Here is a 15,864-nt window from a genome sequence, read left to right as displayed (position 1 = left end):
ACTAGGCCAACATAATTTTATAAAACAATAAATTCATTAAATATCATTTCAAACGGATTCATATTTTTTCAAAAATTAATTTTCAGTCTATTGGTCATAAACAAAGACAACACAATAAAAATTATAATTAGTAATAAGCAACTTATACAACATAATTCTTAAATAAATTAAACTAAAAAAAACTTTCCTATTTACAATCATGTTGTCACAATTTTAAGCACGATTTTATCAGTATGACAAAACTGCACTTACCAATACAGGTGATGTTATCATAGAAGTATTCATTAGCACACTTGCATGTGTAACCTTGCACATTATCACTCACAGCAACACATTCATGTTCTTCTCCGCACGGATTTGGTTCACAAACATCTGAAAAGTGGAAAAGTAGTAGCTTATAAAACCACAATCAGATCACACTAAAATATAACAACTTTCAACATACATGTGCAATCGGTTCCATCGCCACGGAAAAATACATTGCATGTGCAATTGAATCCATCTACAAGGTCAGTGCATGTAGCATTTGGATGACAGTTATGAGAACCAACTGAGCATCCATTTATTTCTAAAAACAAAATAATTTCAAATTCCAAAATATGAATGGTATTTGTCATATGATAACCAAAAACAATAATGCAACAAGTTACATTAAACGTTTAAAAATAATTTGGTCGATACACTTTGATTTTATGAAACGTTAATTTCAATTAAATATCATTCCAAACGGATACATACTTTTTCAAAACTTAATTTTCAGTCTATTGGTCATAAACAAAATTAACACAATAAAAATTATAATTTGTAATAAGCAACTTACACAACAAAATTCTTAAATAAATTAAACTGAAAAAAACTTTACTTTGTACGATCATGTTATAACATTTTTAAGCACGATTTTATCAGCATGACAAAACTGCACTTACCAATACAGGTGATGTTATCATAGAAGTAACCATCAGCACACTTGCATGTGTAACCTTGCACATTATCACTCACAGCAACACACTCGTGTTCTTCTCCACATGGATTTGGTTCACAAACATCTGAAAAGTGGAAAAGTAATAGCTTAAATAACCACAATCATATCACACATAAAATATAACAACTTTCAACATACATGTGCAATTGGTTCCATCACCAATGAAAAATTCATTGCATGTGCAATTGAATCCATCTACAAGATCAGTGCATGTAGCATTTGGATGACAGTTATGAGAACCAACTGAGCATCCATTTATTTCTAAACACAAAAGAATTTCAAATTCCAAAGCATGAATGGTATTTGTCATATGATAATCAAAAACAGTACTGCAACAAGTTACATTAAACATTTAAAAATAATTTGGTCGATACACTTTGATTTTATGAAACGTTAATTTCAATTAAATATCATTCCAAACGGATACATACTTTTTCAAAACTTAATTTTCAGTTTATTTGTCATAAAAAACATAACACAATAAAAATTATAATTTGTAATAAGCAACATATTCAGAAAATTCTTAAAAGAATTAAACTGAAAAAAACTTTACTTTCTACGATCATGTTATCACATTTTTAAGCACGATATCATCAGCATGACAAAACTGTACTTACCAATACAGGTGATGTTATCATAGAAGTAACCATCAGCACACTTGCATGTGTAACCTTGCACATTATCACTCACAGCAACACACTCGTGTTCTTCTCCGCATGGATTTGGTTCACAAACATCTGGAAAGTGGAAAAGTAGTAGCTTAAACATTTATAATCAAATCACACATAAAATAAAAGTACTTTCAACATACATGTGCAATTGGTTCCATCGCCAATGAAAAATTCATTGCATGTGCAATTGAATCCATCTACAAGGTCAGTGCATGTAGCATTTGGATGACAGTTATGAGAACCAACTGAGCATCCATTTATTTCTAAACACAAAACAGGACAAAATGCCATAAATAGCATCAAAGTAGTCATTTTATTAACACACACTCCAGGAAACAATACTGCATCAAGTTTAATCCAACTATTTAAAACTGGCCAAACCAGTACTATGGTGCTTATAAACTCTTAATTTCATTAAATAACAACAAGTAATTTAAGGGTTTTATCTTGATGTAATGTTACCAACAAAAAGACTTTAAGCACACACAGTTTCTTTAAGAAAATTGTTTAGTTTCCTGAGCATTGAAAACGTAGAAAAATACCAAACCAAACATGAAAAAGATTTCCTAATTAATGAGAAAAATTCTTAAGTATTTAAAACAACAATTTCCTGCAAGCTTGCACAAGCTTACCAATGCAGGTCGTATTGTCATAGAAGTAAACTTCAGCACACTTGCACGTGTAACCTTGCACATTATCACTCACAGCAACACACTCATGTTCTTCTCCGCACGGATTTGGTTCACAAACATCTGAAAAGTGGAAAAGTAATAGCTTAAATAACCACAATCAGATCACATATAAAATATAACAACTGTCAACATACATGAGCAATTGGTTCCATCGCCAATGAAAAATTCATTGCATGTGCAATTGAATCCATCTACAAGGTCAGTGCATGTAGCATTTGGATGACAGTTATGAGAACCAACTGAGCATCCATTTATTTCTAAACACAAAAGAATTTCAAATTCCAAAGCATTAATGGTATTTGTCATATGATAATCAAAAACAATACTGCAACAAGTTACATTAAACGTTTAAAAATAATTTGGTCGATACACTTTGATTTTATGAAACGTTAATTTCAATTAAGTATCATTCCAAACGCATTCATACTTTTTCAAAACTTAATTTTAAGTCTATTCGTCATAAAAAAACATAACACAATAAAAACGACAATTTGTAATAAGCAACATGTTCAGCAAAATTCTTAAAAAAATTAAACTGAAAAAAACTTTACTTTGTACGATCATGTTATCACATTTTTAAGCACAATTTTATCAGCATGACAAAACTGCACTTACCAATACAGGTGATGTTATCATAGAAGTAACCATCAGCACACTTGCATGTGTAACTTTGCACATTTTCACTCACAGCAACACATTCATGTTCTTCTCCGCATGGATTTGGTTCACAAACATCTGATAAGTGGAAAAATTGGCGCTGAAATATTTATAATCAAATCACACAAAATAAAAATACTTTCAACATACTTGTGCAATTGGTTCCATCACCACTGAAAAATTCATTGCATATGCAATTGAATCCATCTACAAGATCAGTGCATGTAGCATTTGGATGACAGTTATGAGAACCAACTGAGCATCCATTTATTTCTAAACACAAAAGAATTTCAAATTCCAAAACATGTATGGTATTTGTCATACGATGACCAAAAACAATACTACGACAAGTTACATTAAACGTTTAAAAATAACTTGGCCAACATAAATTTATAAAAGAATAATTTCATTAAATATCATTCGAAACGGATTCATACTTTTTCAACAATTAATTTTCAGTCTATTCGTCATAAACAAAGATAACACAATAACAATTATAATTTGTAATAAGCAACTTACACAACAAAAATCTTAAATAAATTAATCCAAAAAAAACTTTACTTTGTACGATTATGTTATAACATTTTTAAGCACGACTTTATCAGCATGACAAAACTGCACTTACCAATACAGGTGATGTTATCATAGAAGTAACCATCAGCACACTTGCATGTGTAACCTTGCACATTATCACTCACAGCAACACACTCGTGTTCTTCTCCGCATGGATTTGGTTCACAAACATCTGAAAAGTGGAAAAGTAATAGCTTAAATAACCACAATCATATCACACATAAAATATAACAACTTTCAACATACATGTGCAACTGGTTCCATCGCCAATGAATAATTCATTGCATGTGCAATTGAATCCATCTACAAGATCAGTGCATGTAGCATTTGGATGACAGTTATGAGAACCAACTGAGCATTCATTAATTTCTAAACACAAAAAAAATTTAAATTCGAAAACATGAATGGTATTTGTCATATGATAATCAAAAACAATACTGCAACAAGTTACATTAAACGTTTAAAAATAATTTGGTCGATACACTTTGATTTTATGAAACGTTAATTTCAATTAAATATCATTCCAAACGGATACATACTTTTTCAAAACTTAATTTTCAGTTTATTTGTCATAAAAAACATAACACAATAAAAACGATAATTTGTAATAAGCAACATATTCAGAAAATTCTTAAAAGAATTAAACTGAAAAAAACTTTACTTTCTACGATCATGTTATCACATTTTTAAGCATGATATCATCAGCATGACAAAACTGCACTTACCAATACAGGTGATGTTATCATAGAAGTAACCATCAGCACACTTGCATGTGTAACCTTGCACATTATCACTCACAGCAACACACTCGTGTTCTTCTCCACATGGATTTGGTTCACAAACATCTGTTAAGTGGAAAAGTAATAGCTTAAAAAACCACAATCAGATCACACTTAAAATATAACAACTTTCAACATACTTGTGCAATTGGTTCCATCGCCAATGAAAAATCCATTGCATGTGCAATTGAATCCATCTACAAGGTCAGTACATGTAGCATTTGGATGACAGTTATGAGAACCAACTGAGCAATCATTCACTTCTAAAACAAAACAGGACAAAATGCCATAAATAGCATCGAAGTAGTTATTTTATTAACACATATTCAAGGCAACAATATTGCAACAAATTAAATCGAACCATTTATAACTGGCCAAACCAGTACTATTGTGCTTACAAACTATAAATTTCATTAAACAGTACTCTTTCATTACATAATAATAATTAATTTATGGGTTTCATCTTTATCTATTGTTATCAACAAAAACACTTTGAACACACACAGTTTCTTTCAAAAAATCGTTTAGTTCCCTGGGAATTGAAAATGTAGAAAAGTACCAAATCAAGCATTAAAAAGTTTTCCTAATTAATGAGAAATAATTCTTAAGTCTTTAAAACAACAATTTCCTGCAAGCTTGCACAAGCTTACCAATACAAGTGGTATTGTCATAGAAGTAACCACCAGCACACTTGCATGTGTAACCTTGCACATTATCACTCACAGCAACACACTCGTGTTCTTCTCCACATGGATTTGGTTCACAAACATCTGAAAAGTGGAAAAGTAGTAGCTTAAATAACCACAATCAGATCACACATAAAATATAACAACTTTCAACATACATGTGCAATTGGTTCCATCGCCAATGAAAAATTCATTGCATGTGCAATTGAATCCATCTACAAGGTCAGTGCATGTAGCATTTGGATGACAGTTATGAGAACCAACTGAGCATCCATTTATTTCTAAACACAAAAGAATTTCAAATTCCAAAACATGTATGGTTTTTGTCATATGATAATCAAAAACAATACTGCAACAAGTTACATTAAACGTTTAAAAATAACTAGGCCAACATAATTTTATAAAACAATAAATTCATTAAATATCATTTCAAACGGATTCATATTTTTTCAAAAATTAATTTTCAGTCTATTGGTCATAAACAAAGACAACACAATAAAAATTATAATTAGTAATAAGCAACTTATACAACATAATTCTTAAATAAATTAAACTAAAAAAAACTTTCCTATTTACAATCATGTTGTCACAATTTTAAGCACGATTTTATCAGTATGACAAAACTGCACTTACCAATACAGGTGATGTTATCATAGAAGTATTCATTAGCACACTTGCATGTGTAACCTTGCACATTATCACTCACAGCAACACATTCATGTTCTTCTCCGCACGGATTTGGTTCACAAACATCTGAAAAGTGGAAAAGTAGTAGCTTATAAAACCACAATCAGATCACACTAAAATATAACAACTTTCAACATACATGTGCAATCGGTTCCATCGCCACGGAAAAATACATTGCATGTGCAATTGAATCCATCTACAAGGTCAGTGCATGTAGCATTTGGATGACAGTTATGAGAACCAACTGAGCATCCATTTATTTCTAAAAACAAAATAATTTCAAATTCCAAAATATGAATGGTATTTGTCATATGATAACCAAAAACAATAATGCAACAAGTTACATTAAACGTTTAAAAATAATTTGGTCGATACACTTTGATTTTATGAAACGTTAATTTCAATTAAATATCATTCCAAACGGATACATACTTTTTCAAAACTTAATTTTCAGTCTATTGGTCATAAACAAAATTAACACAATAAAAATTATAATTTGTAATAAGCAACTTACACAACAAAATTCTTAAATAAATTAAACTGAAAAAAACTTTACTTTGTACGATCATGTTATAACATTTTTAAGCACGATTTTATCAGCATGACAAAACTGCACTTACCAATACAGGTGATGTTATCATAGAAGTAACCATCAGCACACTTGCATGTGTAACCTTGCACATTATCACTCACAGCAACACACTCGTGTTCTTCTCCGCATGGATTTGGTTCACAAACATCTGAAAAGTGGAAAAGTAATAGCTTAAATAACCACAATCATATCACACATAAAATATAACAACTTTCAACATACATGTGCAATTGGTTCCATCACCAATGAAAAATTCATTGCATGTGCAATTGAATCCATCTACAAGATCAGTGCATGTAGCATTTGGATGACAGTTATGAGAACCAACTGAGCATCCATTTATTTCTAAACACAAAAGAATTTCAAATTCCAAAGCATGAATGGTATTTGTCATATGATAATCAAAAACAGTACTGCAACAAGTTACATTAAACATTTAAAAATAATTTGGTCGATACACTTTGATTTTATGAAACGTTAATTTCAATTAAATATCATTCCAAACGGATACATACTTTTTCAAAACTTAATTTTCAGTTTATTTGTCATAAAAAACATAACACAATAAAAATTATAATTTGTAATAAGCAACATATTCAGAAAATTCTTAAAAGAATTAAACTGAAAAAAACTTTACTTTCTACGATCATGTTATCACATTTTTAAGCACGATATCATCAGCATGACAAAACTGTACTTACCAATACAGGTGATGTTATCATAGAAGTAACCATCAGCACACTTGCATGTGTAGCCTTGCACATTATCACTCACAGCAACACACTCGTGTTCTTCTCCGCATGGATTTGGTTCACAAACATCTGGAAAGTGGAAAAGTAGTAGCTTAAACATTTATAATCAAATCACACATAAAATAAAAGTACTTTCAACATACATGTGCAATTGGTTCCATCGCCAATGAAAAATTCATTGCATGTGCAATTGAATCCATCTACAAGGTCAGTGCATGTAGCATTTGGATGACAGTTATGAGAACCAACTGAGCATCCATTTATTTCTAAACACAAAACAGGACAAAATGCCATAAATAGCATCAAAGTAGTCATTTTATTAACACACACTCCAGGAAACAATACTGCATCAAGTTTAATCCAACTATTTAAAACTGGCCAAACCAGTACTATGGTGCTTATAAACTCTTAATTTCATTAAATAACAACAAGTAATTTAAGGGTTTTATCTTGATGTAATGTTACCAACAAAAAGACTTTAAGCACACACAGTTTCTTTAAGAAAATTGTTTAGTTTCCTGAGCATTGAAAACGTAGAAAAATACCAAACCAAACATGAAAAAGATTTCCTAATTAATGAGAAAAATTCTTAAGTATTTAAAACAACAATTTCCTGCAAGCTTGCACAAGCTTACCAATGCAGGTCGTATTGTCATAGAAGTAAACTTCAGCACACTTGCACGTGTAACCTTGCACATTATCACTCACAGCAACACACTCATGTTCTTCTCCGCACGGATTTGGTTCACAAACATCTGAAAAGTGGAAAAGTAATAGCTTAAATAACCACAATCAGATCACATATAAAATATAACAACTGTCAACATACATGAGCAATTGGTTCCATCGCCAATGAAAAATTCATTGCATGTGCAATTGAATCCATCTACAAGGTCAGTGCATGTAGCATTTGGATGACAGTTATGAGAACCAACTGAGCATCCATTTATTTCTAAACACAAAAGAATTTCAAATTCCAAAGCATTAATGGTATTTGTCATATGATAATCAAAAACAATACTGCAACAAGTTACATTAAACGTTTAAAAATAATTTGGTCGATACACTTTGATTTTATGAAACGTTAATTTCAATTAAGTATCATTCCAAACGCATTCATACTTTTTCAAAACTTAATTTTAAGTCTATTCGTCATAAAAAAACATAACACAATAAAAACGACAATTTGTAATAAGCAACATGTTCAGCAAAATTCTTAAAAAAATTAAACTGAAAAAAACTTTACTTTGTACGATCATGTTATCACATTTTTAAGCACAATTTTATCAGCATGACAAAACTGCACTTACCAATACAGGTGATGTTATCATAGAAGTAACCATCAGCACACTTGCATGTGTAACTTTGCACATTTTCACTCACAGCAACACATTCATGTTCTTCTCCGCATGGATTTGGTTCACAAACATCTGATAAGTGGAAAAATTGGCGCTGAAATATTTATAATCAAATCACACAAAATAAAAATACTTTCAACATACTTGTGCAATTGGTTCCATCACCACTGAAAAATTCATTGCATATGCAATTGAATCCATCTACAAGATCAGTGCATGTAGCATTTGGATGACAGTTATGAGAACCAACTGAGCATCCATTTATTTCTAAACACAAAAGAATTTCAAATTCCAAAACATGTATGGTATTTGTCATACGATGACCAAAAACAATACTACGACAAGTTACATTAAACGTTTAAAAATAACTTGGCCAACATAAATTTATAAAAGAATAATTTCATTAAATATCATTCGAAACGGATTCATACTTTTTCAACAATTAATTTTCAGTCTATTCGTCATAAACAAAGATAACACAATAACAATTATAATTTGTAATAAGCAACTTACACAACAAAAATCTTAAATAAATTAATCCAAAAAAAACTTTACTTTGTACGATTATGTTATAACATTTTTAAGCACGACTTTATCAGCATGACAAAACTGCACTTACCAATACAGGTGATGTTATCATAGAAGTAACCATCAGCACACTTGCATGTGTAACCTTGCACATTATCACTCACAGCAACACACTCGTGTTCTTCTCCGCATGGATTTGGTTCACAAACATCTGAAAAGTGGAAAAGTAATAGCTTAAATAACCACAATCATATCACACATAAAATATAACAACTTTCAACATACATGTGCAACTGGTTCCATCGCCAATGAATAATTCATTGCATGTGCAATTGAATCCATCTACAAGATCAGTGCATGTAGCATTTGGATGACAGTTATGAGAACCAACTGAGCATTCATTAATTTCTAAACACAAAAAAAATTTAAATTCGAAAACATGAATGGTATTTGTCATATGATAATCAAAAACAATACTGCAACAAGTTACATTAAACGTTTAAAAATAATTTGGTCGATACACTTTGATTTTATGAAACGTTAATTTCAATTAAATATCATTCCAAACGGATACATACTTTTTCAAAACTTAATTTTCAGTTTATTTGTCATAAAAAACATAACACAATAAAAACGATAATTTGTAATAAGCAACATATTCAGAAAATTCTTAAAAGAATTAAACTGAAAAAAACTTTACTTTCTACGATCATGTTATCACATTTTTAAGCATGATATCATCAGCATGACAAAACTGCACTTACCAATACAGGTGATGTTATCATAGAAGTAACCATCAGCACACTTGCATGTGTAACCTTGCACATTATCACTCACAGCAACACACTCATGTTCTTCTCCGCATGGATTTGGTTCACAAACATCTGAAAAGTGGAAAAGTAGTAGCTTAAATAACCACAATCAGATCACACATAAAATATAACAACTTTCAACATACATGTGCAATTGGTTCCATCGCCAATGAAAAATTCATTGCATGTGCAATTGAATCCATCTACAAGGTCAGTGCATGTAGCATTTGGATGACAGTTATGAGAACCAACTGAGCATCCATTTATTTCTAAACACAAAAGAATTTCAAATTCCAAAACATGTATGGTTTTTGTCATATGATAATCAAAAACAATACTGCAACAAGTTACATTAAACGTTTAAAAATAACTAGGCCAACATAATTTTATAAAACAATAAATTCATTAAATATCATTTCAAACGGATTCATATTTTTTCAAAAATTAATTTTCAGTCTATTGGTCATAAACAAAGACAACACAATAAAAATTATAATTAGTAATAAGCAACTTATACAACATAATTCTTAAATAAATTAAACTAAAAAAAACTTTCCTATTTACAATCATGTTGTCACAATTTTAAGCACGATTTTATCAGTATGACAAAACTGCACTTACCAATACAGGTGATGTTATCATAGAAGTATCCATTAGCACACTTGCATGTGTAACCTTGCACATTATCACTCACAGCAACACATTCATGTTCTTCTCCACACGGATTTAGTTCACAAACATCTGAAAAGTGGAAAAGTAGTAGCTTATAAAACCACAATCAGATCACACTAAAATATAACAACTTTCAACATACATGTGCAATCGGTTCCATCGCCACTGAAAAATACATTGCATGTGCAATTGAATCCATCTACAAGGTCAGTGCATGTAGCATTTGGATGACAGTTATGAGAACCAACAGAGCATTCATTTATTTCTAAACACAAAAGAATTTCAAATTCCAAAACATGTATGGTTTTTGTCATATGATAACCAAAAACAATACTGCAACAAGTTACATTAAACGTTTAAAAATAATTTGGTCGATACACTTTGATTTTATGAAACCTTAATTTCAATTAAATATCATTCCAAACGGATTCATATTTTTTCAAAACTTAATTTTTAGTCTATCCGTCATAAACAAACATAACACAATGAAACGATAATTTGTAATAAACAACTTATTCAGCAAAATTCTTAAAAGAATTAAACTGAAAAGAACTTTCCTTTGTACGATCATGTTATCACATTTTTAAGCACGTTTCATCAGCATGACAAAACTGTACTTACCAATACAGGTGATGTTATCATAGAAGTAACCATCAGCACACTTGCATGTGTAACCTTGCACATTATCACTGACAGCAACACACTCGTGTTCTTCTCCACATGGATTTGGTTCACAAACATCTGTTAAGTGGAAAAGTAATAGCGTAAAAAACCACAATCAGATCACACATAAAATATAACAACTTTCAACATACTTGTGCAATTGGTTCCATCGCCAATGAAAAATACGTTGCATGTGCAATTGAATCCATCTACAAGGTCAGTGCATGTGGCATTTGGATGACAGTTATGAGAACCAACTGAGCATTCATTTGTTTCTAAAGATAAAAAATTTTAAATTTCAAAACATGTATGGTATTTGTCATATTATAACCAAAAACTAAAATAAACAAAACTGCAACAAGTTACACTTAATGCTTAAAAATAATATATATATGCGATACAGTTTGTTTTTAAAAACGTTAATTTATTTAAATATCATTCCAAATGGAATAATTGTTGTTTCAAAATTTAAATTTTAGTTTGTTGGTCACTAATAAAGATTACACAATAATAACTATAATTTGTAATAAGTAGGGCGATTATTTTTTGACCTAAAAAACGAAAGTTTTTGACCTAAAAATTGAAAACTTTGACAAATTTTGACATTAAAAAACTTTTTTTTGACAAATTTTGACGTATGAAGAACTCAAGTAGTTAAATTATGCATTATTGTACAAAAAGTTAAAATTTATTGTATATATAGTAAAGAAGGGCAAAAATCTGAACACAGACCTAGCCTATTCTGAAAAGGGAAATGAGCTAATTACAAATCACTGACAAAAAAAACTGCAACTAAGACACAACAAAAACTGTTCAATACAGTTGTCTAAACTAAAGATACAAGAAGTATCTCAAGCAAAACCGAAGCAAGAGTTGATTCACAATAAGTAGACAATGGGCCATTTACAACAGTATAAAGGCTACAAGGTGTACAATGTAAAATGAAAATTTCACCTACAGTGCAACCTCTATGACACCACGACAATGCAGTTGTAAACAATTTTGACTTTGTAAACAATTTTGACAATTTTTGACCTAACGCTGTAAATTTGACAAATTTTTGACTTTTTTTGACAAGTCAAAAAATAATCGCCCTAGTAATAAGCAACTTATTCAGCAAAATTCTTAAAGTTAAGGGCAAGTCCGAAACCAATTAGGTTTGAAATCAAAGAGTAGTTGTCAATAAATATACTGGTAAATGGATTTTTGATAACATGTAGACGTAGTAGTTAAGCAGTTATTTCCAAAATTGTATGGCTAATTTGGCCTTCTATTATGACATTCTTGTTTTTACTGCAGTTACTAGTACCAGATTAGGTCCAGGCTAGAGCCAGCAACCAAAACTATGCTCTACTGTAGATTAGCATACATGTAGATTAGATTGTATTAACCGGTACAAGTTGAAGTGTATCATAACACAATACTTTAATTAAGCTTAAACAAACTTATAACGGAGATAACCTATGATAAAAGATCAACTAATAAACATTTGTAAGTTCAAAAGAACAGAGTTGGGCCTACTGCAACCGAACAGACCAACACATTTAAGGTCGAGATAATGTACAAAACCGCAAAAGTAACAAGGTGCGCTCCACGCTCTATGTGCAATCAGTGTGCCCAAGTCCCAACACCATATTTACATAGCACTACATATTTTCAAAAAATACAATTACATGAATATTCAGTACACAAGTATACCAACGGTAAGCTAGTTTAGGCTTATTTAACCCAAAATGTTCTCGTTATACATTCAAGTACACTTTAATTATGGCAACATAAAGTTTTATTCATACTCGATCCAAACACATGAGTCATCCCTACTGTTTCTTTTATTGTAATGTAAGAACCGCCATTTTCATCATAACTAAGCAATGAATTTGCGTTTTTGCACTTATTTGCGGCAGTAACCGCCTAACCGCTAAATATTAGTACAAATCCTTTCTCCAGTATATTTACTGACAACTACTCTTTCATTTGTGGCCAACTTGTTTTGGACTTGCCCTTCACGTTAAAGGAATTGAACAAAAATAGAACTTTCCATGGTATGATCAAGTTATTACATTTTTAAGCACGACATTATCAGCATGAGAAAACTGCACTTACCAATACAGGTGATGTTATCATAGAAGTAACCATCAGCACACTTGCATGTGTAACCTTGCACATTATCACTCACAGCAACACACTCGTGTTCTTCTCCACACGGATTTGGTTCACAAACATCTGTTAAGTGGAAAAGTTGGCGCTGAAACATTTATAATCAAATCACACATAAAATAAAAATACTTTCAACATACATGTGCAATTGGTTCCATCGCCAACGAAAAATTCATTGCATGTGCAAATGAATCCATCTACAAGGTTAGTGCATGTAGCATTTGGATGACAGTTATGAGAACCAACTGAGCATTCATTAATTCCTAAAGATAAAAAATAACTGTAAAAAACTTTTTTTATGACATAATACCACCCCAGTATAGTAGTAAATTAGAAATTTTCATTAGAGTCTGTTGGTAGCAAAGAAAATTATTATGAAACGCATATAATTGTGTATAAGAAACTTAATTTAGAATCTTTTTTTGGTTGCTTGTTTTTAGTCAACAAGCTGGGAAGATCTATTATGGAAACGGGTTAACTTCAAGGATTTTTGTATATGGCTTATGTTTCAAATGTGTTTGGTGGATGCATTTTCATGTTCAATAAAAATAGTGGTATAAATTGAAATGAAATGTTGTAGCAATAACATTGATTAATTACATTGTTGACCATAGCAATTACAACAGTTGAAGTTTAAAAAATGATTGGCATGCCTGATTCACACAACTGCACTGGCAAATAATATGTAAACCTAAATTGGCACTGTTCTGTTGCACAATCAAAAATCATCAGAACTATTATGACTTCTGTATATCATGATTTCTGATATACTGTGAATTTAAGTATGTAATTACAAAACATTTTTACAGTGCAATTTGCTATATGTTCGAGAAGTTATTATCAATTACACCCATCTCTAACCCATGGACACCTAAATCTGTATACATGATAAGAAAAGTTACCATTACAAGCATTAAAAAGACAAAAATTTACATTAAATAAAAACATTTACTACACAACTGGTACAGAAATTATGTAAAAACACGAAAAAAGCATTCGCAAATTGTCATTATGCTACAGTAGCAAGCTATGAGGTAAATTAGTAAATGAAGCATTTATGTGCAAATGTGTAATTTCTCTAATATAAAACTCACATACCTATGCATGTATCACCATCATAGATGAATCTCTCAATGCAGTTGCAAGTATACCCTTGGATATTGTCCACGGAGATACAATGATGTCGGTCACCACAAGGATTTGGAACACATTCGTCTACAAAAAATAAGCCAATGTCAATTTTTTCCACCAGGGTAACTGTATTTTGCCATCCTTGTACACATAATATTTAGATCATCCTTGTACACAATTTCATAATCAGTTAAACATTTAAAACAACTTATGCCTACATGAGCAACTGGTGCCATTTCCGACAAAGAGTTCATTGCAGCTACAACTAAATCCAATGTCCAAATCAATACAAGTCGCATTGCGATGACAATTCTGAAGGTTGTCAGTGCATTCATTTACTACATAACAAACTACAAGTATTCAGTTACAGCAAAAGTATATAATATTCATAACAATCAAAGAGTTTCGGGGCCGAGGTGTGCTCAAAAAGTATTGAACCTTAGTTTTCGATAACAAGTAAAACCACCCGGCAGCCCAAGCAAACTATTTTGGTGGGAGGTGCAGATAGTAAGAATTTTTGAGCCAATCTGTGGCATCTTTATTTCTCGTTTATGTTTGCATTTACAGAGCATCACGTTCTGTTCAAACCTTGACAACAATCAAGTCTGGAGTAAATAATGAAAAAGGAGGCGGCAGGCGTTTATGAAAATTGTTCTAACTGGTGTTCAGACATGGTTCTGGGCCGAAATGCAAGTTCCAGTTCTCCAACTGTAAGCATTTGATACCAACAAGGTTTAAAAAAAGGCGAAAGTTTTTAAGCTAATGTGAAAGTACTGGTAACTTGTTTCTTTAACAAGATGTGCTTTTGTACGTTATGAACATGTACCATTAGGCCAAACAATGAATAAGAAATTCTATCAGAAGAATTTACGTAGCCTTTGTAAAGCTGCATGTGCATTTCAAGTGTTCAGATATTTTGACAGTAGAAAAGGCAGCTTGATCCTAAAATGCATCACCCTAAAAGAGCCCATGTTAATTTTTTTATTTGGCCGTAAAAAAGGGATCTATATAGAAATATGATAATAAAGCTTAATAACATTTGGTTTGGTAGCTGAGTGGATGGAGCGGCCTGTCTTCGATACCCAGTGGCGCTACCTATGTAAGCTTTCGGAATCTCTGAGTGTGGCCCGCAGCTGCAAGCAACTAGAATTGTTACACCATGTTTACATACACATAATATATTTTAATTGTAACGTCACAATGCAGGTAACCGATGTGAATTTACAATCAATGGGTGAACAGCAAAAGTGTTGTGTGTGACGTAATTAATAATTTCGTTAACCTGACTTCAAATGAGCTTGGCCGGTTTGCAGTATTCTTATGAAAGCTTTTGAGTATTAGCTTACTGTTCTCTTATGCTTCTTTCAGTTTCTGTAAAATACAGAAAGAATGCCACTAGTTGTAGCACACTAATGACGTTATATATGACACGGCAAGCTCGGTACGGTGCAAGAGATTAACGACATTAAATT

General features: G+C 31.4%; 3 long non-coding RNA genes across 3 annotated transcripts; all 3 read right to left on the bottom strand.

The window, feature by feature from the left end:
* Window positions 1-926: 926 nt before the first annotated feature.
* On the bottom strand, window positions 927-1,231 carry LOC143469626 (uncharacterized). Its single transcript, XR_013119165.1, has 2 exons — window positions 1,121-1,231; window positions 927-1,046 (listed from the first exon to the last, which is right to left on the bottom strand). It is a non-coding gene; the product is annotated as an uncharacterized LOC143469626 (long non-coding RNA).
* Window positions 1,232-2,960: 1,729 nt separating this feature from the next.
* LOC143469624 (uncharacterized) lies at window positions 2,961-3,238 on the bottom strand. The gene is made up of 2 exons (XR_013119163.1): window positions 3,153-3,238; window positions 2,961-3,080 (listed from the first exon to the last, which is right to left on the bottom strand). It is a non-coding gene; the product is annotated as an uncharacterized LOC143469624 (long non-coding RNA).
* Window positions 3,239-8,381: 5,143 nt separating this feature from the next.
* On the bottom strand, window positions 8,382-8,659 carry LOC143469622 (uncharacterized). The gene is made up of 2 exons (XR_013119161.1): window positions 8,574-8,659; window positions 8,382-8,501 (listed from the first exon to the last, which is right to left on the bottom strand). It is a non-coding gene; the product is annotated as an uncharacterized LOC143469622 (long non-coding RNA).
* Window positions 8,660-15,864: the final 7,205 nt, after the last annotated feature.

This window comes from Clavelina lepadiformis, chromosome 8 (genome assembly GCF_947623445.1).
Source record: "Clavelina lepadiformis chromosome 8, kaClaLepa1.1, whole genome shotgun sequence".
In the NCBI taxonomy this organism is placed as follows: domain Eukaryota; kingdom Metazoa; phylum Chordata; class Ascidiacea; order Aplousobranchia; family Clavelinidae; genus Clavelina; species Clavelina lepadiformis.
The sequence above is the reverse complement of the archived record's forward strand: the minus strand, read 5'-3'. Positions and strand labels throughout refer to the sequence as shown.